Source organism: Ascaphus truei, chromosome 5, assembly GCF_040206685.1.
Source record: "Ascaphus truei isolate aAscTru1 chromosome 5, aAscTru1.hap1, whole genome shotgun sequence".
Lineage (NCBI taxonomy): Eukaryota > Metazoa > Chordata > Amphibia > Anura > Ascaphidae > Ascaphus > Ascaphus truei.
This window is the reverse complement of record NC_134487.1, coordinates 199,644,849-199,671,612: the sequence shown is the minus strand read 5'-3', so window position 1 is coordinate 199,671,612 and position 26,764 is coordinate 199,644,849. Positions and strand designations below refer to the sequence as shown.

At 40.8% G+C, this 26,764-nt stretch overlaps 1 long non-coding RNA gene across 1 annotated transcript in view; it reads left to right on the top strand.

Moving 5' to 3' along the window:
• Positions 1-26,764, top strand: part of LOC142494529 (uncharacterized) — a 384,192-nt gene that overhangs the window by 216,813 nt on the left and 140,615 nt on the right. The gene's annotated exons all lie outside the window — the stretch shown is intronic.

The following is a 26,764-nucleotide window of genomic DNA, read 5'->3' as shown; positions in this document are numbered from 1 at the left end:
TTCACCGCTCACCATGTCCTGGCACGTCAGCTGCTCCCAACCTTTGTCCCGGACCTATCCTTTCTATGGAACAACTCAGCTAAGTGAATTACTGAGTCTTCTTCCATAGAAATTATATTTCACAGTTACAAGGCACAATCCACATTTACATGGCTGAAACTCAAATCACATTACATTACAATGCTGGTTTACTAGACTGGGGAATTGCTTTCCTAGGGAATAAAGTGCTTTTCTGTTAAATTTACACACAGGCTATTTTACATTCCTGGTTACCCCCAGATATTAAATACATGGGGCAGAAATAAGCCTAACTTAGACAGCCAGTTCAAATGGTTTTGGGCCAGTCAGCCGGGCTTCACCTTTGTTATAGAAGACCGGCTGCTCCTATCGTCACACTTACACTCTATAAGGAAGGTCAAGTGGAAACATAATGTACAGGGGGATGAGAAGGTTGGTGTATTTCAGGTTGCTGCTTGTTAATCTAAAATATTTTAATGAAGACCAATAACAGAGCAGCTATAATATCAATGAATTGCAGTAAACAGCTGACATCCTTTGGCTGCCACCTTTGCTGCCACTCGGGGGTTTCTAAGAGCGTCTGAGTTGAAGTAAAAACAGTTGAGCAGTTCCCCCCACAGAGAGATGCAGGGGGGAAGTGATGACGATATCAAGGTCTTTGAAATAGTATTTTCCTCATGGTGTTAACTCTGTCCACACTGGTTTGAAGTGAATTTAAGTCACGTTAACTAAATTTAACATATCAATAAACATTTAACTGCCTTCTGTGGATCTGTCTCTAAAAGTGAAGAATTTGCAGGAGTAGACAGTGGTCAACAGTGTCAAAAGCAGCAGAGAGGTTAAGCAAAATTAGAAGTAATTAGAGCCTTTGAAATATTCCATAAAGGTACATGGGCCTATTCTAGCTGCTCCGAAGTTGTCATTAGCATAATTAAATGTGAGGAAAAAAAATCCTATTCTCTATTGCAATCTACTTCTTCAAAACCGCTTATAAAAAAAGTGACAAACCGTATGGATTGTAGTTGCTTTTGAAGTGGAAGGACCTTAGGTGGTGCTCACTCCCCAGTTTTGCTCTCTCGGCCAAACCCATATTTCAAGTTCTGGATGTAATACGGCAATACTATTCTCACCACCTTTTGAGGTGGGGTGAAAAAAATGCAAGTTTTTAGAAGTGATTTGCATAACGGAGCTACCAGAATAGCAGTTTTATTTAAAATGCGAGTTGGAGGCTATCTTGGCAAACTGATCGGATTGGCAGAGCCACAGTGAAACTGCTCCTAAAAAAGCTTTTTAGCCACAGATTGGACATGTGAGAAGGGCTTACAGAATAGCAAAGCATGCCAATCCACTTCTAAAAGGCACTTTAGAAGTGGTTTGTCACTCTTCTGAGCTATGAGAATAGGTCCCTAAAAGTTTTTTTTTTTAATATGTATATTATTTAGTAAAGCCTTAATATTTTTGTTGTCAAAATTGGGACTATCTTTAGGGTGACCAGATGACCCGTTTAGCTGGGACAGCCCTGGTTTTTAGGGCTCTATCCCGACTTTTTTGGGTGCTGTCCTGGTTTTTGGATCCACCTTGGAGAGCGCTGACTGCATATGCGCAAAGAACGCTTGCCGACAGACTTGTCAGCTGCTTGTGTGCATTCGGAATCGGCACTTGCTGGCTGCTCGAGCGCATGTGCAATCAGCACTTGTCGACTGCTCGTGAGCATGGTGTGATCGGCACATGCCTGCTGCTTGTGAGCATGCGTGATCGGCAAGCTCCGATTGCGCATGAGAGACCTGCAAACGCCATTCGCACATGCGGTAAGTGCCGATCGCACATGCGCAGTCGGCAAGCGCTCTCCAACTGTGCATGCGTGACATTTGTTCCAGTTTTTGCACAAATAAGGTCACCCTAACTATGTTGTGAATTTAATAATAACCCATGTAAATTTTCACAATTTTACCTGCTTTTTGCTTTAATATATACTGTATTTTGTTATTGCAAAAAGATTATATTTATGCACTGTTGCAGCACCTAGTTTTTGTTTCTTAAATTTAGCATTAGAATTTATATGTATATATTATGGACCATATTTACATTTGAGTGATGTTATGTCATAAATCACAATTCGGTACAGATTGACATCTTATAATATATACATGAAACTGGTCCACAAGGTGTCTTATGGCTGGACACCGCTTAAATAAATAGTTGCCATAATTTCCTGAGGAGGAAGTAGCAGCCATTTGTTTCCACCCTCAAAAAGTTTTAAAAAATAAATAAATCTGTGTGATTAACTTGATTCTTAGATAATGGTTTATTTGTGATACATTAACACAGTTGGCTGATTTAATGTTTCTTTATTGTTATAGCCTACGCTTTAGAAATATGTGAATTAATTTTTTATGAGGAAAAAAAACAATAATTTTTTTAATGTTTATTTTTATCTTTCATATCATGGCTTTTTGAAATGACTCCAATGGATTTTCCTTCTGTATGTCTACTTCAGGTAAGATTTGTTTTTATATATATACAGTATGGGTTTTTTTTTTAAACAATGGACATAATGGGGGAAATGTATCAATGTAAAGAAAGTGCAAATAGTAGTTTGTTATGACGCATTGCTCCCTTTTCTGCTTGCGTTTGTGTAAAATGTATGAACGTGTTTCTTACAGTTGATGCAAATTGTTGACAAAAGTTTATGCAACCTCAGACCTGGCAGATTTGTTTTGACACAAATACAAGATATAAAAGTGACGCAGAGAGATGCAGAGTTTTCTACGTCTCATTATATAATCTTATTATATAATCTATTCCACCCATTATTTAATTTGTACCTCATGTAACTCCTTCCTATCTCTTCCTATTGTCGCTTCCCAAATCACAAGGTGACGCAAAAGTTTTAGCAAAGACATTGATGCAAAGAGACGCAAGATGAAAATTACGCAACTTGCATATATTTTGTTTCAATCCTATCGAACAAGGTTTTGCAAATGTAGATATTAAAAATAATTTCGATTAAATATTATAATTCTCTTTTACTAGTCAGTTTATCGCAACATTCGGTCCAGGCAAAATATTGGTTAAACTGAAGAGAAACTCAGGAGTTATACATTGCTTGAAGTTATATTTATTTGTTCACTTGATTCAGCCACACTTGTGATGGAGACTGAAGTTTGCCTTTACATACAGAAATAAAACTGAATCCCAGACAAAAATACTTTAAAGAATGCTTACACTAATTCAGATGAGGACACACTGTGGCCCAGATCTACAGACGTCCCTTAAATTAGGGGATTTAAGAGACAGTTATCAAAATCAGTAATTGCTGTTATTTTCCCCTAAGGTTAACACATATCCATAAAGCTAATTATAGGAAAAACAATAGCCTTGTATATCTCATTAGCATAGGCTTAACACCGTGCAACGTTGGTGCTGTCTTGCATTAGCTTCAAATAAAGATGTGTTAAGTATCTCTTACCTTTTGGGTGAGAGAAACAGGTAAGTATTCAATGGATTCAATGGTATTCAAATAAGTATTCAATGGATTTAAATTAGCATATTTCCCAGGTATCTGTCTCTCTGCCATCCTCCTTCCAGAAAGGATTGAGCCCTATGAAGTGTAGCATGACCGCAAAGCCAAGGCAATCCCCCTCCAGCCGGGGTTGGGGGATATAGGCAGGCAGTGAGGGGCAGGAGATCATTTGGCACCTCTCACTGTGTTTTTTGCATGTCTGTCCCAGGTGCAGAAGCTCTACTGGCAATCCAGGCTAAGACCTGCTATTCTGAGATGTTGCGGCAACTGCTCTGAATTATGGGAGTAGAGGGAGGCAGAAGCTAGACTCCATCAGAGCCCTCAAGTGTGAGCAGTGCGGTGATGATTTACCATGTGGTTGGGGATTATGCAGCGGTAAGGGAAGAGCCCTGGACTTTAGGCCTCCTGCATCCCCTGCCCCTGATACTTCTTGCTTATTTACCCCACACATATAGTCCGGTAGCGTGAGTGAGATCCATGAGACCCCCCTTATTGGTGGCACTCTCAATCAATAGCAAGGTTTGGATCTGGAGTTTAGGGGGTTGGCGGATGCTGTGGTGCAGGCTCTGCCTGCATCCTCTTGAGGAGCAGGGAGCCAGTTCAGTGCGCACCAGGCCTAAATGTAGATCTTGTCTGGACCAGGAGCAGACGCCACAGGATAGGAGCGGGCCACTGGTTGGCACAGCAGCATGTGAATGAAGGCCCCCGGGGCATATGGTGGCAAGCAGAGGGAGGATAATGTCAGACCTTTCCCCTGATAGGCAAGGCCTTCTGATTCCCCCTCAGTTCCCTCTCCTTCCCACTGAAATAGCTCCAAGGCAATTGAGGGTTAAGCCCCTACGGAGCCTCTTAGTTGGCCAGTCTTTGCTCCTCGCACCCCTATGGTTGTCCCGGCTGAAGATGGAAGGTTTCTGATGTTGGATCAAGTGGGCAGGGCTCACTGTGTTTTGGGTGTCTGGGGCCCATCTTGCAGCTCACAACAAGTTAGTTAACCTAGAACCGTTTGCGCGGGTGCTCATTGCATAATTTGACTTGGTTAATGTTCCGATCAGGTTTTTGTAAGGTTTCGTTGGTTCTGGTGGTCCGGGACTCATTTAAGGGGTTAAATGGTCCCGTTGGTGCCCGCTGGTTGGGGGTAAGTGCAGGGTAACCTTGACAGACGTGGATCAGTTATGGTAATGGTTGGCGAGTGGGCAGGACTCATTGTGATTTGAGTACATGTGGCCCATCTCATGGCTGATGTTAGGTCAGCTGAGAGCTTGAGACTTTGGCCGGTCCTGGCTAACGGGCCATGGTTTTAAGCGTCATTGGCCTTACCTGGTGGGCCATGATTTAAGCTTCATTGGCCTTACTTGTGACTGGAGCATTCTGGCAGTGTTAGAACCTCCCCTTTATTGTATTTGAATAAAAGCTGCGGCCATTGTACCTAGAGTCCAAACCTTTGTGTGTGCGCTTTAGTTACGGATATTTTGGGGGAAGGGTTAAGGGAGCAGCATTGCAGGCTCTGAGGTCAAGCAAAAACCCATATTCTGTGTCATTCAAGGAAATACCTAGTAATTCAGACTAGTTCCAGTGAGGGTATTCTTTATATCTACAGTATTGACTAGCATACAGATCATCTTAACCTTAAAATCTCTATAAGTGACCAGTCTAAATTCTTTCAAAACTAAAGCTGTCTCACATTTTAATCTGGTATGTAACTGTTACATACGCCTATAACATATATGTTCTTTAACTGTTCATGCAATTTCTTTAAATATAATGTATAACTGCTGTTCATTTAATGTAACCATGTGTTGTCATCATAACTCTGTGCCCAGGACATACTTGAAACGAGAGGTTACTCTCAATGCATTACTTCCCGGTAAAACATTTTATAAATAAATAAAGTATCTGTGGTGCTGTGCCCCAGTGGACACACAGGGATTTAACCCTGTTTATTACCTTTTTGAGCTGCTCTTAGCATTAAGCCCACTGCTATCATTATAATTTCCAGCAGACAACTTACTTCCCAGACTGGGTCTTCTCTGTTAAACAATAGTTTTGCTATTTTTCCTTTTAATAAGCCATTTTTCTAACCATACTTACAGTTGTTGTGACATTTATTCACTGCTATCCCTTATAAACAGGACCTTATTATTTGTATCCAAGCAAGAGAAATGCTGTCTATTTAAAGATGAGATGGGTATAAACACACTGTGTGTGATGTATATGTACATTTATGACACTCACTTATTTTATCGAGGATTCATATTAAAAATATTTTTTTTGCATCTCTTCATTATCCATATTATTCTGTTTCCACTATCGCTAATTATTGTGCAACAGGGTCTTCTTTCTTCTCTCCCTTGTCTACTACCATTAATTACCCCTGTTAGCACCTATACAACTTATTTTAGCTGAGCGAGAGTTTGAGTGTCTCCTCCTAGGACACTTCTTTCCCGTATTCTGTATTTGTCATGTTGCAATTGGCAAACAATGTATTCTACTTAAATTAATATTAAAGTTTAGGATATAATATTCTTTGCAAATATTGAAACTGTTCGTTTTTCTTCATTAGCCAAATTAAGGTTCTTGAAAGAAGAGTCGATTAAACTTCAGTTCAGAAGGAGCCATTGAGGTAGATAGTGCAGGGTTAATTCAAGAGAAGGTAGCTAATGGGTGAGAATAACTTGGCAATTAGTCAAATGAAATGTGTGATGAAAAGAGGAAATGTGCTAATCTTTCTCGAGCTTTTCCCCTTCTCAAGATTTTTAGTTGACATTTGGACAGGGGTCAACTCTGGTTAAACACTGGGGAACAAATGAGTATGTTTTCCCCTTTGGTGTTTGTAATTCTATAATGATGCATCACAGAATGAAATGAATACATTCCATATTAGTTCCTACCTACGGGAACAAAAAAATGTTTTCACATATAATGCTGCTTTAACTTTATTAGTTCTCTGATAAAGATAGGGTGGAATAAGCCTAAATTAAACACTTGATTGACACTTGATTGACAAACACTTCTCCTTTCAGAGACCACAGAGAAATTCAACTGGCCCGACTGTGGGATTGCACCTTTAAAGTCACAAAATTAGTAGCAACCTACAGGTAGCAACTGAAAAAAGTTGAACAGTAACAAGATAGAAATTAAATTTCACTTAATGAAAGTATCATTCTCTTGCCAAATTATTCGCCCCTCCCCCCTAAACCCTATATTATGCACAGTCTATTTTCCTTCTTCTGGATTATCGCAATCATAATGGTTTTATTCATTACATTAAGTAACAGTGTGAAACCAATAACATATTTCATACCTTAGTTGGTAAACAAAGCAGAGTATATAAAACATTACTGTACGGCAGAAAATTCCCTGACTCCATTTTTTCTTCTTCAACTTTCCTGAACTGAAGATCCTTAAGAGCCGGAGCTGAGTACGCCCAAGAAGCATCCTTTTCTAATGTGTTGGAATAGTGCTTCTTTAAATGAAGAAGAGTAGACTTTATTATCATTTAATGGGGGGGGGGGGGGGGGTGCTCTAAGATACTGTTGAAAACCATTCATCTTCAGTTTGGAAGTTTTTGAAATTGCTAATTTCTCATCCCATAAAGGACATTTTATACCTTCATAAGTATTCTAAGTAGGAGTTAATCCTAGAACTTTTGCTTGCTTCTTTAGTTTGAGTATTTGAGTGCTGAGCTTTTAAACTTTTCCCTACAATTTTAGTTGTGTTCATTAAATATATACATGAACTTCTAACAGTGAAGAACAATATGGGTCTAATTACATTTATATGACTGATTGACTCTAATTATAAACATGTCTGCTATTTTTATGTTTCATGGTATATTTTAATAAGAATTAGTGAAACATATTTGCCCAGATCCACAAACCTTTACTAAGTCACTTAAAGTGGCGTTAACCTAACGTAACGTCATGTTACCACTAATGGTGTAGCTTCAAAAACCATAACATAACGTTAAGTCATGTTTTTTCACAGATAGAGAATAGCATGAACTATAATGGACATTAGTGATAATGACATGCAAATTGAGGCATTATAATAACATCACATATCCATAAAAGTCCATTAAGGTGGATACAGGAATGTAATGTGCAATGGTGAAATGGGGCTTTTGCCGTTTCTAGATGGGTGTAACACCACACTTGGGTATAATTGAAATAAAAAAGTGTTATTTCCCGGCATTATTTCCTCTTCTCTCTCTCAACTTTAGCAGAAGTCGTATTACAGGATATGAATAATGCCAAGACTGGAAAGATGTTACATTATTGGAAGACAACACTGCATTATACTACATTATAGGCTAAACTGTTAAGAATTCCAGGCATTACTGAAAGCCCTGCTCTCTGATTGGTCAAATTGAATTTTTGGCACCTTACCAAGTTTTCCATCCAATCAGCTTTGAGTTATCATACACCCCGAGTGAGAGCAGCTCTCAGACAGGAGAGATGATTGGGCAGGAGGCACCAGCTAGGTGCTGACTCCTCCCCCTCACTGCCTGCAGAGAGCTCCGCACAGGACAACACTGAGGAGAAAGGTGTGTGTACATTGTATGGGTAGAGTATATGTAGAGGAGGGAGGCCTACAGAGTGTGTGTCTGTGTGTAGAGGAGTGGGGGTGCAGAGTGTTTGTTTGTTTGTAAAGTGGGGCTGCAAAGTGTGTATTTGTGTGTTGCAGGGGGGGGTGAGGTGTGTTTGTCTGTGTGTAGAGGGAGGGTGCAAAGTGTGTGTGTAGAGAGGGAGCTACAGAGTGTGTCTGTGTGTAGATGGGGGCTACAGAGTTTGTGTCTGTGTGTACAGTATATAGAGGGGCTGCAGTGTGTGTGTCTATTACGGGAGAATGTAGGGTGTGGGTGGGTGGTTGCGTGTTTGGTGCTATGTATAAACTGCAGAGAGGAGCTTTAGTGTATTTACAATTTCATTTTAATCAAAAAGTACAGTAAAAGCACAATAAAATGTAGATGAACGTGTTGATAAAAATAAATATGACTAAAAAAGTGTCTATCTTTTTAATTAGATTGTAAGCTCTTCGGAGCAGTACCCCTCTTCTGAAATGCTACTTTTATGTCCGAAGCACTTACAGTATTCACATGATCTGTTACTTGTATTATTTGTTATTTATATGATTGTCACGTGTATTACTACTGTGAAATGCTATATACATTAATGGTGCTATATAAATAAAGACATACCTACATACAATTAAAATAGTTTTAAAAAAAAGCCTTCATTTAGCCAATAATAGTAATAATTCCCTCAGAACAGAGCATTACTGGGCAATAATGCTCTGGCTGGGTTAAAGTCTTTTAGCTTCACCTTGGGCCTTCAACTCTTATTGGCCAGTAATGCCCTGTTCTTCAGGGATTATTATTTAAGTAACACTTCCTTCTCCTAAAACAGGATGCTATAGATGTGGGTGGAAGAAAGAAGTTCCGGCGCCACAGGAACTGACAGACATCCAAGGTACTTCCGGGTTAGTAGAAAAAGACTTTATTGAAGCGTCATAGACACACGGCTACACCACGATCTCCCCCTCAACGCGTTTCACGCTATGGAACAGCGTTTCGTCTTGGAGTGGGGAGACGTGGTCTGAGCCTGTACATTTAAGTAAAAATTCCCGCGAAAACGGACTAACATGTTAACCCCTGGTATACATAACTTATTTCAGCTCACAGCATACTGTACATCTAATCTTATTCATTATAATCAGTACATCTTCAGACATTTGTTAACACATAATTGCATTGCTGTCAATGTTAAAAATGCTGTGTTATAGTACAATATTATCAGGGGTATATAAAAAACAACCGTTGCAACATTAACCAGAGTTCTGAAATCTTTGACTATATTTAAAAAAAAATAATATACTGTATAAGCACAGTTTTAAACCCTAATAAGGTAACTGTATCAGCTATATCTCAGTGTCATATTCATACAGCACATAGAGAATTAGTTAACTGATTCAAAATATGTTATGTCAAAGAATATCAGGGGGTGGGGGAAGGGAAGGAGAGAGGAGGGGTGGGGGGAGGTATGGGGGGGAGGAGGGGTGGGGGGAGGTATGGGGGGGGAAGGGAGGGGGGGGCAGCAAAGGCAGAACAAAAAGTACATTAAAACTGTAAATCATTAGTAAATGTGGTGCAGCGAAAAGCACACTGGATCTTTACGTTAAAAAAACTGCAACCCAATGGACTCAATGTTGAATGGGACCTGCGTTGTTTCCTTTGACATCTGTGCATTATGCGGATCTGTTTAATTTACTATTCATCATTGTGTAATTGGTTCTATTCATTTATCACATTTACTACTGATTTACAGTTTTAATGTACTTTTTGTTCTGCCCTTGCCGCCCCCCATCCCCTCCCTTCCAAACCCCCACCTCCCCCCTCCCACAACCCCTCTCTCCCCCTCCCCCCTCCCTTCCCCCACCCCCTGATATTCTTTGACATAACATATTTTGAATCAGTTAACTAATTCTCTATGTGCTGTATGAATATGACACTGAGATATAGCTGATACAGTTACCTTATTAGGGTTTAAAACTGTGCTTATATATATTTTTTAAATATAGTCAAAGATGTCAGTACTCTGGTTAATGTTGCAACGGTGGTTTTTTATATACCCCTGATAATATTGTACTATAACACAGCATTTTTAACATTGACAGCAATACAAATATGTGTTAACAAATGTCTGAAGATGTACTTATTATAATGATTAAGATTAGATGTATGCTGTGAGCTGAAGTAAGTTATGTATACCAGGGGTTAACATGTTAGTCCGTTTTCGCGGGCTTTTTTACTTTAAATGTACAGGCTCAGACCACGTCTCCCCACTCCAAGACGAAGCGCTGTTCCATAGTGTGAAATGCGTTGAGGGGGAGATCGTGGTGTAGCTGTGTGTCTGTGAGGCTTCAATAAAGTTTTTTTCTACTAACCCGGAAGTACCTTCGATGTCTGTCACTTGCTGTGGCGCCGGAACTTCTTTCTTCCACTTCCTATCTTCAGAAGGCTGCACGCCGGGCATCGAAGCACAGAGGAGAGCAGGACCCAGGTCTGAGAGCTTCAATAGGTAAGGGAATTTTCCTCCCAGCTCTGATCCATTTAGAGCAGGGCTGCACAACATACGTCCCGCGGGCCCCCCTTTAACCCCCCTCCTTCCCCCCTTCACCCCCCCTCCTTCCCCCCTCCTTCCCTGGTAAACTCTCACGGCCGCATTCTGTGTCTGTGGCGTGCCCTCTAGGAGCGCGCACCAGGAAACCACCAAATGCGCGCGCTTCCCCTAATCCCCCTAACCCCCCTTCCCGGCTCCAGCAGGGGAACGCTCTCCAGCAGTAGCGCGACCCAGAACTTCCGGGTCTGCTACTAGAGCGCGCTTCCCCCTGCTTCACCTCGGCACCAATTTTAAATGAGTTTTAGTTGCTGCCATCGCCGTCATCCACCACCACCTCCTCTCCTCTTCTTCTGTTGCCGCCGCCGACAATGAATCTGTGGCCGCCGATGCCAACATCATCTGGTAGGCATGGGGTGTGGGGGGGGCATTCATTCATGCGGGGGGCTGCGGGATGCTGACTTGGGGGGGATGCTGGATGCTGATTTGGGGGGGTTGCTGGGTGCTGACTTGGGGGGGATGCTGGATGCTGACTTGGGGGGGGATGCTGGATGCTGACTTGGGGGGGATGCTGGATGCTGACTTGGGGGGGATGCTGACTTGGGGGGGGGATGCTGGGTGCTGACTTGGGGGGGGATGCTGGGTGCTGACTTGTGGGGGGGGATGCTGACTTGGGGGGGGTGCTGGGTGCTGACTTGTGGGGGGGGCATGCTGACTTGGGGGGGATGCTGACTTGGGGGAGGATGCTGGATGCTGACTGGGGGGGGATGCTGGATGCTGACTGGGGGGGTGCTGGATGCTGATTTGGGGGGGGGATGCTGGATGCTGACTTGGGGGGGATGCTGACTTGGGGGGGATGCTGACTTGGGGGGGAGAGTGATGGGAGGTGCAGGGGGGGAGAGTGATGGGAGGTTCAGGGGGGAGAGTGATGGGAGGTGCAGGGGGGAGAGTGATGGGAGGTGCAGGGGTGGAGAGTGATGGGGAGAGTGATGGAAGGTGCAGGATGATGATGAGAGGTGCTGGAGGAGAGATGATGACGATGACGATGACGACGACGACGACGATTTTACCCGTGTGGCCCAATTTTTTTTTCCTTGGAGCAGTTCGGCCCTTCACACTCTACGAGTTGTGCAGGCCTGATTTAGAGGTCCGTTATTGTACTCTCCTTCTCCATCCCATGTGACCACACTGACACCTACGGGTGCAGGGACTAACTGCCGGAGCGCAGGACAGGTTTTCTTTCTTCTGCTATAGATGTGGGAGCTGTTCTGTTTGTAGCAGTGTAATTTAGTGGGTTTTTTTCATGCATCCACATGATGGTAAGAAAATGAAAATCAAACAAAGGATTACAGTACATGTACTGTACAACTACACATGTTATTTACACTTTAAAATGCCCATGTGGTATACTATATGAAGACTTCGCCTCAGGCCTTCAACTCTTACAGCCCTAGCATTACTGGCCAGTAATTCCTTGTTCTTCTGGGATTTTTACTTAAATAACATGATGCTAAGCCTATGCAAATAAGATGTAGTATGGGAATTCGTTTTGTATATACAGTAATTAGCTGTGAGACTACCATGTCAACTCAGGGAACATAACGTCCATTCCTGTTTTAGGTAACAAAAATTCGGAGATAGGGCTGATACCAGCAAGGGATAGGGCTGGAAGCAGGTGTCCAATAAAAAAGTATTTATTAATTAAATAAGCATGAAAGCAGACAGATACAGGGTCCTCTGACGCGTTTCTCGCCCGACAGGCGCTTAATCAAAGATTGGATCCCGGATTTGCTTGACATATTGTTATACCACACAGTGATGTTTTGTAGCACCAGTTAGGGGATTGGTACTTATTCTCCTATGCTCTACTGTTTTAGGTAACAGCATGTTACGAGTTCTATTTTAACTGAGTTTTGTGGATCTTACTCTATGTCTTTTGTCTTGGATAACATGCTCCTTGCAATTACAAACTATTTAAAAATTATTTGACCTCCCAAAATGGATAAAATAACAATATATAAAAACAGTTTTTCTGCTTGGATTAATGCTATTTTAATGTACCCAAACTGTGTTAATACACATTAAGTTTACAAAGTTAATCTATCGGTCAGTGTTTACTTTCCAGAGTGAAACAAGAGCACCAGCTTGATAGGTACTACTATGGCTACCTCAGGCACCTCACAAGAAAGGTATAATAGTTATGGTTCGGATATATTAAGAGGTTCAATGTCACTTTCAAGTTAGCACATGTGAGAAGTTCTGACATATACAGAACACATACAATTCTTATACATTATGGTGGGGCAGATTCTCAAATCTGCGAGATCTCCGATTGACTTCAATGGGGCTTCCGTGTCAGACTGCATTGACCAGTGATTTCTGATTTTATAGAATAAACTTCTGTGTTTACATACTTTATAGATAATTTTTTGATAACTACTTTTGAATGAAGTAGAAATTCCACCTATAACATTGATAATTTTACTGTGGTAAGTTGTTATCTGTTTCAATATACTGTGCCAGTATTACCACTTATTACTGTGGACGTTTGTGGAGTTCTATATTACACAATGTTATCACTGGGGTCAGTGTTGCAGGATACGTCTGCAAGTGTAGTTCAACTTTTGAAGCTAACAAGCAGTAAGTGCATGCTTTACACATGTGTCTGTTGTTATCATAATCTCCTTTACATAACTTGGTAATAATTTACTCTGTTTGCAAAAATCAGAGAAAATAAGCAAAACATAATTTGGATTCTTTGGAAGTACAAAGGAAGAATCTGTTTAGAATTACAAAAAAAGGAAACCACTGGTAAGGAACAGATATGTCAATGCTTTGTGAAGTAAAGTTAATCAAAATGTTGCCAGCCATGAGTAGGGTTGCCAGGTGTCCGGTTTTGAACCGGACAGCCCGGTATTTTGCCCCTGCGTCCGGTATAAAATGAAAGGTAATACCGTACATGTATGTGTCCGGTATTACCTCTCTCCTCTCTCCAAACACAGGGTGGCTGTGGGGGAATCGGCATCCGGTAAGAGCAGTTGCTGCCATGCCCGGCTCTCCCCCCCGTTGCAGGCTTCACCCTCCCTGTCTGTCCCACGAGGTGCTGTGATGCGCGCTGGGTCCTCTGACGTCAGCGCTGGAAGTCAGCTGGGCTTTCGGGTGCATGTCGGCGTGAGAGGGAGGCCTGGCGTGCGTCAGCCTTAGACACCTCGGTGTGGGATAGACAGGGAGAGAGAAGCCTGCAGCTGGGGGAGAGCCGAGCATGGCGGCAACTGTTCTGATCGGCCGCCGCCCCCCCCCTCCGCATCCACTGCCGCATCAACTCTCCCCTCTCTGCAGCCACTGCTCCTGCCCCGCATCCACTGTCCCCCCCACAGCCACTTCCCCCCCACACCTCGCAGCCACTGTCCACCCTCCAAAGCCACTGGTCCCCCCCCTCTGCATTAGCGGCCCCCACAGCCACCGCCCCCCGCATCCACTGTGCCCTGCATCCACTGCTCCCCGCATCCACTGACCCCCCCATCCACTGCCACCCCTCAGCATCCACTGCCCCACCTCTGCAGCCAATGCCCCCCTCCGCCCTTCCACAGCCAGCCCCCCGCAGCCTTTCCCCATTATCACCCAGCACACAGCACTTCCACTGCAGCAAGGTATTCTGGGAAATGACATGCAAATGAGCACACAGTGCCACTTTTTGCTTCAAAAACCATTTTTAACATGGTTCCCTATAGGCTTAAGCTTGCTGCATGGTCACAGCTTTGAGCACAGCCAGGGTTAAGTTGCATACCCAGAAAACCACCCACAGACAGCTGTTTCGACCTTAATGGGTCTCATCAGTGTGGGGTTGATTAACTGGGTATGCAAAGACGCTAAAGGATAGGCCAACCATAATACTGAGTTAAGTTATGGTGAGTAAAAAAAGTGACAAAAACCCTCCACAGCAAAGCAAAGGTTTTTGTCACTTTTTTTACTCACCATAACTTAACTCAGTATTTATATATATATATATATATATATGAAACAGGAAGAGATATGGCGCCACCTAAATCTAATTGACCATAAATGTAGCAAATGATGATGAAATAAATGCTATTGAAATCTAAACAAGAAAAAATGAAAAATACATAAAATAAATATAAACAAATAAATGAATAGTGTCCAGATATGTAAAAAAAAATACAAATAAAAATCCAGCTCCACAGGCTGTCCAGATGAGTCTTTGCAGCCTGAATGCAGGAGGTAACCACTCCCTCCAAGATATCTACAGAAAAAACAAACAAAAAACAGGCGCATTCATAGCGTATTAAGGTTTACAAATTTATATGGGGTTGGATGTATAAAAATGCACACTCACAAACATAGGGAATAAAAGCATTCATGAGTAATACTCAATCGCCAGCCAAGGTACAGGATACAGCCGCTCCAGTATCACCGTCCGATGTGAAGGAACACAGCAACACTGCAATTCTACTCCGTGTGCCGGAGCAAGTGGGGAGTGTCTCTCTGCTCCCAGCCCTTCGTCACCGCAATGAGCCTCTGGTAGCAGTATCGCGAGATTTGGTGACATCACTGGGCTTTCCGGATAGACTGCGGCGATCCCTGCAGGGATATCAATAGTACGGCTGTACTTAGTTTTGAGTACCAAGCAATAAAGCAATAAAAGTCCCGTAAGTCAGAGTGGCATATGAATAAAAAACTGGACAATAATTCACAAAGCACTCCCTACGCGTTTCGTCTCAAACAGAGACTTCTTCAGGGAATCTGATTCGTGCCCTCATCGTGCCCTCTGCCAAGCTTACTAGTCCACATGTCTGTTGTGAGGTGCACCTTCCTATTGTGTGAAATTGTAAACGCCAGCATACTACTTCAACAACCTCTTGGTACAGGTGGGGAACAGCCTTTGTATTAAAATATGCACTACTGGGTATTTTAGGAGCTCCCTAAATATAGAATATATAAGAAAGTCAGGGTGACTTTTGCTTATCAATGGAGCCCTAGTACTAATTGTTGTGGTGGTGTTGGCCAATGTCATGGCTGCTTGCTGCTCACAGAGTAAATATAATTTCTTTTTGAGGACTGGCCAACATCTTATCACCTAATGACATAGACCGTGAAAACCCCTCCAAAGATGTTGTTTACATTGGAAAGTTCAAAGTTACTTTTTTTGGTTTAAATAATTATGTTTATTATACTGAGTTATACATTACAAATCATTTTGAATATAGTATGATCTTGGGAAACTTTAAAGCAAAAAAACACCGAAATGGAAGTTGATCAACTTCGGATATGATTTGGGTGAGACCCTATATTAGTTACAATTATTATGCTTTAATAGTCAATTAATGACAGTCTTTCCAACAATTCTTATCTCCAGTGTGGAGGTTATCTCCACCCTATCACTTTTTAAATGAGTGTTATTTTTGTTTTAAAAGAATTTCATAACATTTTATATTTTATTAAATCATAGTGTGCATTCAAGTAATGTTCTGTTGGAGGCCTTCTCTGTGATCATCCATTTTTGTTCTGTGGGGAAAATTTCAATGAAAAATAATTTGGCTTAAAAAAAATATATATTTTTTAAATAAACAAACAAATATTTACTAAAACTGTTGACCAATGTTTTATACATTTTGGCCAAAGGGTGTTATATGAAGTATGATTATTAGCTTTGCAAACTTAGATCACGCACCTACTATATACTATATATACGTTAGGCATTAGTTATGAGTAGTAGGTTCAGTTGGCCCCAATATGACCTATTTTGAAAGGAAGCTCAATGTTGTGCCCTTTAAAGCAGATTACCAGCCTTATTTACATTTTCTTTCCTAGCTTTGTTTGTATTATTATTATTATTATTATTATTATTATTATTATTATTATTATTATGTTAAAGGGCACAAAGCCTGCAGTAGAGTGTTCAAATGGCATCTCCTCATATTTTTTTAACGCTTTCTCTAGTCCACTACGCCAGAAGTGTGCAACGTTTTTAACTTGTGCCCCCCTGCCTCCTTCCCTCCTGCTTCGCGCCCCCTCTCCTCCTCGGCTCCTGCGTCAAATGATGTCACGGGGTAATGTGACGTCACGTGACCCCGTAGAGTCATTTGACACCGGTTACCATGGTGACACATCACCGAACATCAGGTAAGAGAAGCTGCAGAGCCCTCACACGGTTCCCCTGGAACTTAATTTAAGTGCCATGGGGGAGAGCGCGGGACCTCTCTAGCCGCTGTGCCCCCCCCTGGAAATTCTCTGCCCCCCCTGAGGGCGCGCTCCCCACTTTGCGCACCGCTGCACTAGGCAACACAGGGTTATTTTCCACTAAACTCTACAAAGAATCTCATCAGAAAAAATATGTTATGTGAATCTTTTCAGGAACAATAGGATCTCCCAAAAGTGAGGAAATGGGGCTCAAAGGATGTGGGATGCACTAATAAAGGAGAAAAAAACGGACTGAATATGAATCCAAAGCTCCTTTCAATAAAAGATAATAATAATTTTGCAGGAGGCACCCTAAGCAAGTCTTAGTATGAAATCCATTCTAGAGTATATATATATATATATAGCAACAATAGAAAAACGAAACCCCTATAATGAGAGCACTCTAAACAGATATGTACACTGATGACACCAGAGGAATCTAATGATGTAATGAATTGATGAATTATTTAAAATAATCTTTATTGGAAGATACCTCAAAATTTAAATATTGCAGGTAAGTGAACCTATGCCTCCTCTGAGGCTTGCCTAATCTAAAGTGCGAATTTAAAATGGAGTGGGTATAGACTGGGGTATAAAGTCCCAATATAACGTATAAGTAGGACTATAAAGCCATCACGGTTAGATGCAAAATCACATCTAAATAAGTGTAGCTAAACACCAGACTCTGAATGGTTAATGAGTAACCAATACAGAGAAATAAAAGGATCTACTGTCATATAGAGTCTCAGTGATTGCTGCACTGTGGGGGTGCAATCCTGTGGCCAAATATGTAAATGAATATTAATATATAACACTTATATCAGCTCTGGCTTCCCACATAGCAGGTAGTGCAGTGTAGTGTGAACACTTTAGTGCACACTTCAATAAACGCCTAGATCCTTGATAAATCAACATATATGTTGGAGCGTTAATATCACTCATAGTGTAAACATTCGTTGTAGTTAACCTCATATAGTATCACACAGATGATGAAACATTGTAGCTCCTGTGCAATTTAAACCTCATGTAAGCACATATTTCAGTCTCAGAGCTATATAGCTGGACAGAATGACAGACTCAATATGTCTGACAAAATGTCTCGTAGAGCCAATATAGTAAATATATCAAGATAAAAGCTGTTGACTGCTGCATAAACTTGGTAGTTAACAGAGAATATATGACTGGACAGAGTGACAGACTTGTAGTGTGACGCAGTGTCTCCTTGTCGCAATAGTAACTGTGGTGTAACAATCAAACCAATTAAAATTGGGAGGTATGATACAATAAGCCTCACAGGTACATACAGTAGCAGTATATTCCATGTAACCAATTAGCTCAGTTTTTATCAGTTTCAAAGCTGGGTAACATGGACAAAATGACCGTCTGAATATGTCTGACAAAATGTCTCTAAGTTAACCCTTATAGAGAATATATCCGGATAAAAGCTCTAGATTCTTGCACAAATTTAAATTGCCCTTCCCTATGATAAAAATAGGCGTGTTAGTGAACCGCCTGTGCTTAAAGGCAGAGCTAAGTTTGACTATTAAAGCATAATAATTGTAACTAATATAGGGTCTCATCCAAATCATATCCGAAGTTGATCAACTTCCATTTCGGTGTTTTTTTACTTTAAAGTTTCCCAAGATCATAATATATTCAAAATGATTTGTAATGTATAACTCAGTATAATAAACATAATTATTTAAACCAAAAAAAGTAACTTTGAACTTTTCCAATGTAAACAACATCTCACAAGCCTTGACAAAGGCAGTAGCGAAAAGTAACGTAGGCAATTGGACGTGCTGACGTCATTGGGAGAGGTGCAGAGACAGCCTGCCCTCCACCCATAGCACTGCTGTAACTTGTACACAAACTTAGCTCTGCTTTTGAGCACAGGCGGTTCACTAACACGCCTATTTTTATCATAGGGAAGGGGTATAGCTGAACATGGGATTTATGTTCATAAATGTTGCTATATGAGTTTGTTGCTACTGTATACCACAGTTACCACCGTGACATGGAGACATTGTGTCAAACATTACTAGTCTGTCACTCTGTCCAGTCACACATTTTTTGCAAGCTACCTAATTTGTGCAAGAATCTAGAGCTTTTATCTGTGGGTGCTGTGGGTGCTGTGGGTGCAGGAGGAAATATTATTGTACACTTTGATAAAGCCTTACTTGGCGAAACATGTCAGTGTGATTTTCTCCGTTTTTTTGTCCTTAATAAATTTGTTTTATTTTTCATCCTCTTCGCTCATTCTTTGAAGTGGTGCGGCGACTTTTTGGCTTTTCTGACTTTTTTCCTCTGAATCTTTTCAGGGTGTTTGAGGTCTGCTAAAGTCACCAAGTAAAAGGGGCTTGGCAGCCATATTAATTTAGGATCAAGCTCATTTAGGGATAAAATACACCATTGAAAAAAATCAGTGAGCAGGAAAAAACTTCTCGATGGCGAAAACAGACATCCTGCTGTACAGTATTGTGAATAAATCTTTACAAAATAAATAAACATTCTGGATTAAAGGGACCCGCAAAAATATGCTTTTGCAACAATATTATGACAAAGGAGGATAATACAAAGCAAATTCAATATGTACCACTTTAGGTATCCAGAGGGACTCTGGATTTAATTGGACTATTTGAATTATTTATTAATGTATTGTAGTTGCATATGGGCTTTTGAGAAGTCACAATTACAGTACCTACTTCAAATTAAGAAAACAATTCATGTAAAAGTAGGATTTTAAACTTACTGTAGATTTCTTAATTGTATGAAAGAAATGCTCATCCACTAATCTGACGATATATCTCTTTTAGTCATAGCGGTAAGAAGAAAGTTAACCACATCATATAAGCATGCACATTTAACTCACATAAATGAACTAGCTATTTACAAACAGAGGACAGTCTGCATGCAAATTTGATCTTTTCTACAAGAGACGTCATGCATCATGATTTAAAAAAAAAATAGTTTTCCAGTAACTTTACTGTGGAGAATTTCAGTCACTTGAATTTAATTTATATTTCATTTTCTGATAACAAATGGTGAAAATACATATATGCAGCCGCCTTTCTGTGCATGGTTCTTTACATTATTTTTCTGGGATAAAATACAAATTAAATATAGCAGAAGAGGAAGGACAAAATAAACACTAAACTCTCAGAGGAAATATAAAATTTTAATTGGTAAATATGTGAATGTACAGTATCACACCTAGTACAGTACTAGCACTGAATGTGCTGATTTGCATGTCATTATCCAGGATCCCTACAGTAGCTGCAGTGGGTGTACTCTATGCTTGTGTCGTTAGGTGGTCAGACAGGTTTGGGGAGCTGTCTAAGGCTAGGTCTCTGCTGCAGCCAGCGGCACACGCGGCCATGCACGCGTCTCTCACCAGCCCCTTACCTTTCTCCCTAGCTGTCCCCAGTGACGCCTCGCTCCCAGGATCACTGCGCACTGTGACGTGTCATCCAGCAGGGGCTACAACAGGATGGTGATCCCATGCGACGACGCGTCACGTGGTGCGCCAGGGAGCCAATCAGCAGGACCCTAGCCTCTGCCTCGGCCTCCTTTCAACTTTCTTTAACTTTTTTTCCCTCTGTCTTGCTGGGGGGGTGGGGAGGGTGTATTGATTTTTAGGGCTGGGAGGCTCACAAAGGCAGCTCACCCTGGTTAAGGGTTAGGTTTGCTTTGTCACAAGTTTTTGGTAGACGCTATGTGTGTGTGTTTGTTTGTGTGTGTTTTTGTATTTACCTACAGCAATCTCGCACATTACCCCGCCCCCGTCATGGCCATGCCCACCGAGCCCTTTTTGGCAACGCCCCCCCCCAATGCTTAAACAAACTCTCTACAGATTGCAGATCTCGGTGAAGCGCCGTGTACATGCCGCCAGGACAGTAATGTCTGTGACACGTGCCTGGCGGGGGGGGCGGCGCGTGTCACAGCGCTAATCGCGATCTGTGAGGAGAGGAGAATCTTGCGACGGGAGGGGGCGTGGTCGAGGATTTGCGGGGGCATGGCCATTACGTCACACGGCTGGTTCGCCCTCATTGGGTTAACCGCCGGTGGGGGCGTGGCCACGCCTCCGTCGCTAGGAGCAAACTCAATTTTAATGAGTTGTGAAAAACCCTGCAGCACGGCGCGGATGCACCTTCTGCGTGACGGTGCGTAGTGGGCCCAGCCCCATTGAGGGGCGGTGCTTACACGCACAGTGCACACCGCGCTGTGCGCACAGGCTGTACTGGGTCCGCAGCCTAAAACATGTGAATGTGCTTATAGTGTTCTTTGTCATATAATTGAATGTTCTAATTTTTTTTACTGAATCCTGTAAATGATGCATTATCTTACATGCATTAATATTTTTGTTTATTACGTGGTGGTGTAATGCAGTGCTACACTCATGTCTTCTGAATCCTATGACTACCAAAGCCTCTCCTGGCTTCCTATCAAATCCCGTATCACACACTCAATTCTCCTTTTCGTTTTTAAAGCTTTTCACTCTTCTTCTCCTCCTTATATCTCAGCCATAATTCCTCACTATACACCATCCCGACTCTTGCGTTCTGCTCAAGGATGTCTTCTTTCTACCCCCTTTGTATCTAAAGCTCTCTTCTGCCTTAAACCTTGATGTCTTCTTTCTACCCCCTTTGTATCTAAAGCTCTCTTCTGCCTTAAACCTTTCTCACTGACTGCCCCATACCTCTGGAATGCCCTTCCCCCTCAATATCCAACAAGCACCCTCTCTATCAACTTTTAAGACCCAACTCAAAACACATCTGCATAAGGAAGCATATGAGTAGCTCTATGAGTGATAGTTTTACACGGCATACATAAACCTTGGCCCCTTGCAGATGCACTTACCAGAATGCCCTCCTACTGTCTCTGTACGTTCTTCCTACCAACCAATTAGATTGTAAGCTCTTCGGAGCAGGGACCCTTTTCCTAAATGTTACTTTTATGAAGCACTTCTCCCCTTTATGTGTTATTTATCTTCCATCTATATGATTGTCACTTGGATTACTGCTGTGAAGCGCTATGTACATTAATGGTGCTATATACATACAGTACATACATACATACATACATACATACATACATACATACATACATACATACATACATACATACATACATACATAGATACATAGATACATAGATACATAGATGAATAGATGAAGGAGCAGCTCAGTGAGTAAAGACACTGAGTAGAAGCTAGGGAACCTGGTTCAATTCCTGGCATCAGCTCCTTATGACCTTGAGCAGTCACTTTATCTCTCTCTGCCTCAGGCACCAAAAACATAGATTGTAAACTCTATGGGGCAGGGACTGTCTCTGTAAAACAAGCAACGCTATACAAGAACAAACAATTATTATTTTAATTTGATAAAAACATCTGTTGATAAGTGCCCAACACACAAAGAAGTCAGGTATTAATAGCTCAGTGTATGGTAGTACATCTGTGATGACCTCTATTGTTGGTCTATTAAAAAACATTCCAAAATAAGACAAAACTAATGTTAAAAAATACGCTTGCATGGCATACTCAGATGGATAGGCATTACATTTCAATTGCCTAGGTTTCGCAGTTTTTCAACAAATTCTTAATTTCCTTTGGTTCAAAGCAAGCTCTGGAAAAGGTTAATGTTCAATTTTGCAAATCTTTTATTAGGTGTGTAAAGAATGTGTTTCCTAATATGAGTAATGCCATGCAATGTAAAACGTCTCTTTGAATGTTATTATTAGCTACATTTGCTGTCAGAATTATCTAAAAATCTGTAAACAGGGTGAGACCAAGGGGCATTCAAGGAAAGCTAAGCTATGTTGACAGATGTGTGCAGTGCCATTAAGTCCTACTAATTACATCTGGATGTAGAACACGGACCTTCTTTACCAAAATCTGTTCAGTTTCATTGCTTGTTCCCTAGAAACATATGTATTCTGTAAGCCTTTGATTTTCATTGTAACCTATTCAGCTCAGTGAACAATAGTGTTTTAGTGGTATTTGCATAAGATCTTTTGTGATATCCTTATGTTATCTGATAAAAGAAACCGCTTTAATTTGAAATACTCTATCAGCGTTTTCCATCTGACATTTGCATTGTGTGACCCTGCGAACCTGTCTCTTTTTAGAGCATCGCGTTTTTATATACTTACTGGTGGGAAAAGAATGGTTACCATTATCTGTGTGAAAATGACATGCTATGTTATTTGTTTTGGAGATCATAGAGGTAATTAGCTCATGCACACTATCATGATTTGATGGAATCTTAAAAATTCTAAAGCTGCTGGTTTGTAGTCAGTTCCTTTGCAGCATATTAGGTAGTGATCCTAAAAAGTCAGTTTACAATATTTTGAACTACAGGCATGTTTTATTGTTAAATTGTCTTCTTTTAAACCAAAGCTTTGATGCCTATTTATACAGATGACTAATTTGAAAAATAAATCAATTCTCTGATGTTTGAATCAAATGTAAATAAAGAAAAATATATAGGCACTTCAAAATTATTGTGATACAAATACTTGCAGTTTATTTAGTAAGTGTAACAATTATATACTATGTATAGAAAAGATTAAGTTAGGCATTGGATGGATATTGATTGATCTGTATATTATTGGCAATCACATTTTGGTCATACATGAAATGTATTCAACTGAGGAGGTTATTTATTCAATTGTGCTACTGGCATGTTTGATATGGTAAATGGAGACGTTTCTAAAAACATCAGATAACTAAAAGTATTTTAAAATATATTTCTTTGACTTTTAACATTTCCATAGTAAACAAATAGTTTAGGTTTTTTTTACAATCTTTATGGAGTGTACATTGGTGATAAGACCTCAGTCCTCAAAGCTATGGGTAAATTGTTACTGTGCACAGTATGTCTCTATGTAAATTGTTACAGCTTTGGTCTTTCTTTATAAAGCAATTTAAAAGGGGGTCAGGTGGGAAAGTCACTTTTGTTGTAGTTTACTTTGGAGCAACCCACCACATCCGCCCTAATAGGTTTTGCAAAGCACTATTAATCTCCTTGTTTGGTGTTATCATATTATTAAAACAATGTATAATACATACGTGTGTATATATATACATACTATATATTCATATATACATATACACTTAAAATGTTATAATTTATTAATGTTACATTAAAAACTTAAGTTTAATGGTATGCTTATTGTTTTTTTAAATGGCTACTTTGGCGATAGGATTATTTGTTTACTGCATAATATTTGATTATCCTCTCAAATCCTAATCTCACTGCCTCAAAGTGACGGCTGAGTAGCAATGGGTGTTCGAGAAATTGTATAGTAGCACTTGAGCTGTTATGTTCAACCATACTATGAAAGCTTGAACAATATACCTGGAAAGTGGGAAAGATACTTACCAATATGTAAAAGAGGCCGGCATGGCAAGTAAGGTCCTCATTCTCTGGAGGCTAGATTGTCTATGCATTTAACAGCGTTCAGGAAGAAGGCATGAAGGCAGAGGGTGCTAAGAATCCCTGGAGGTTAAACAAAAACTGTCATTCAAACCTCAATCTGGCAATCTCCAGCTGCCGAAATCTATCCAGTGAAGCATCACTGCAAGAACAGGAAGATGAACTTGAAATGATTAAATGGGATATTTTTGGCCTTAGTGAAGTAAAAAAAAAAAAAAGATGATGGCATTATTAAGTTCTAAAGTGGACACCTATTATATTTCAAAGGTACAGAAAATGGAAGATTCAGTGGAGTAGGCATCATCATTAACAAGAGATGATGAAAGAACATAGAATGAAAGAGAGATACAGGCTTCAAATAATCCAAGTGTCTGCCCCAACATCAAGTCACATAGATAATGAAATGGAAGACGTACCATGACATCAACCAACTTAACACCAAAGGAAATTGTCAACTCAAGATCATTATTAGAGATTTCAAGGCAAAAATTGGTGCCCATCAGAAAGACAAAGCAACAGTTGGTAAGTATGGTTACGTCAAAATGAATGAACGTGGAGAAAGATTGGTAGAATTTGCAGAATTTGACAACTTCTACAACATGCATTCATTCTTAGAGAAGAATCCAAATGGAAAATGGAAATGGATCAGACCCAATGGAATCAAGATTGAAATTGACTATATCCTAGCTAACAAGTAACACGTGAGGGAAGACTCCACAATCCTTAACTGTTTTGACACAAGAAGTGATTATCGATTTGGTTCACTGCAAATTACATCTGAATGCGAAGATGGAAAGACGAAAACAATCAACATCAAGAGTCTCAAGAATAACAGCAGAGAATTTAAACTAGTACTGAGAACTTGCTTCATCTTGCTCGAAATGCATGGGGACACTTGAACAAACAATTATGAAGAATTTATGAAGATTTTAATTGAAAGTGCTGAAAAAACTGGAGGAATCACTAACAAAAAACAGGATAAGAAAATATCTGAAGAGACAAAGCAATTATTGAGAAGACAACAAGAAATGAAGCAATAACAAGATGCAAGAAAAATAATTGAATATGCATGACTTTCGAGCCTGCGAGGAAGCTCCCCTTCCCTCCCCGCAACTTACATATAAATAAACACACAACGAAGGTCCGGAAGTACAATGGCAGTGGCTTTATTTACACAAATAATAAAACTTGGTAAGTGCCAACCATATCAGCTTGCTCTCCCCCTCCCCCCCCACCCCCCCCGGGTGAAGGCCAATGATAGCCAAACCAAGGCCTGCAAGACCTACCAAACCGGGCACCGCACCGGCCTGGCCATTTAGCGAGCCCCAGGAAATCATGCACAAATGAGCCCTGCCCACTCGCCACTCCCAGCCACCACAGTGCATTTCTGCACCATAAACCCCCATCTGGCAAGACTAACGTGCACTTACACCCCCCCCTCCTCCCAACAGCAACCGTGAGGCAGGGGGGGGGGCATCACCACACACATACTATTCCTCCTCCCCCTGCCTGTTTCCCTGCCCACGTGGCTGAGCACTCACTGGATCAGCTCCTATATAGATGGGATCAGAGCAACCCTATTGACCCCCTCACCTCCCTCCCAAGTGAAATTCGTAGAGGTGGGAAATTTGAAATTTGCGTCAGCGAATCTCTGCATCCTCACTAGTCTCTAGAAGTGATCCATCCTCTAGATGGTCATTGTAGAACAGCCAGTCCTAATGTAATTACTCTAGCCTACCTTTTCTTACTCTCACTTCTTGACATCGTTCTTTACTGTCAGGGTCTGTCACTATACAGAACATTATGGAGAACAATGTTTTATCAATGGCGCTTAAGTCTAATAAGTGCAATTATAAATAAATTGGGAACAATAAGTGACCAGTTAGTGAATATAACAACTAATTGGCTTAAAAGTGAACTACAGGTGTAATAAAAAAAAAACACCTATGGGTGTGTGTCACGGTAACTTTATGACAAGCTATAATATACACCAAAAATACCTGGGTTGAACTGAACACGACTGAGATATAAATAAATATAGTTTATTCCTTGAAAAAGTGAACACACATGATATACAAATAACAGACAAAATATAGACACTTACTTAAAGGTTTGGACAAGAAAGCCATCAGGATACAGGATGGGCCATTTCTTCCATAATTCAGGTTTAGATGTAGACATCACGAAAACACATGAAGACAACTGAGTATAGAACTGACACTGATTTATATGCAATTCCAGTCATAAATCAATGGTGAGGTTGACAGTCTTACCCCAGAGTAAAATTCCTCCCACCCAAGGACGTTTAAAAACTGCTTTTCCTATCTAAATAACTTCATAACTTCAGTTCAGAAATACTTACTGGCACGCGAGACATATTAATACATTCCGGCACACATGACGCTCCCAATGAGACTAAATATTACAGTGTAATACTAAAATTAAGAGAGATACTAATATCTGTCTCTTAG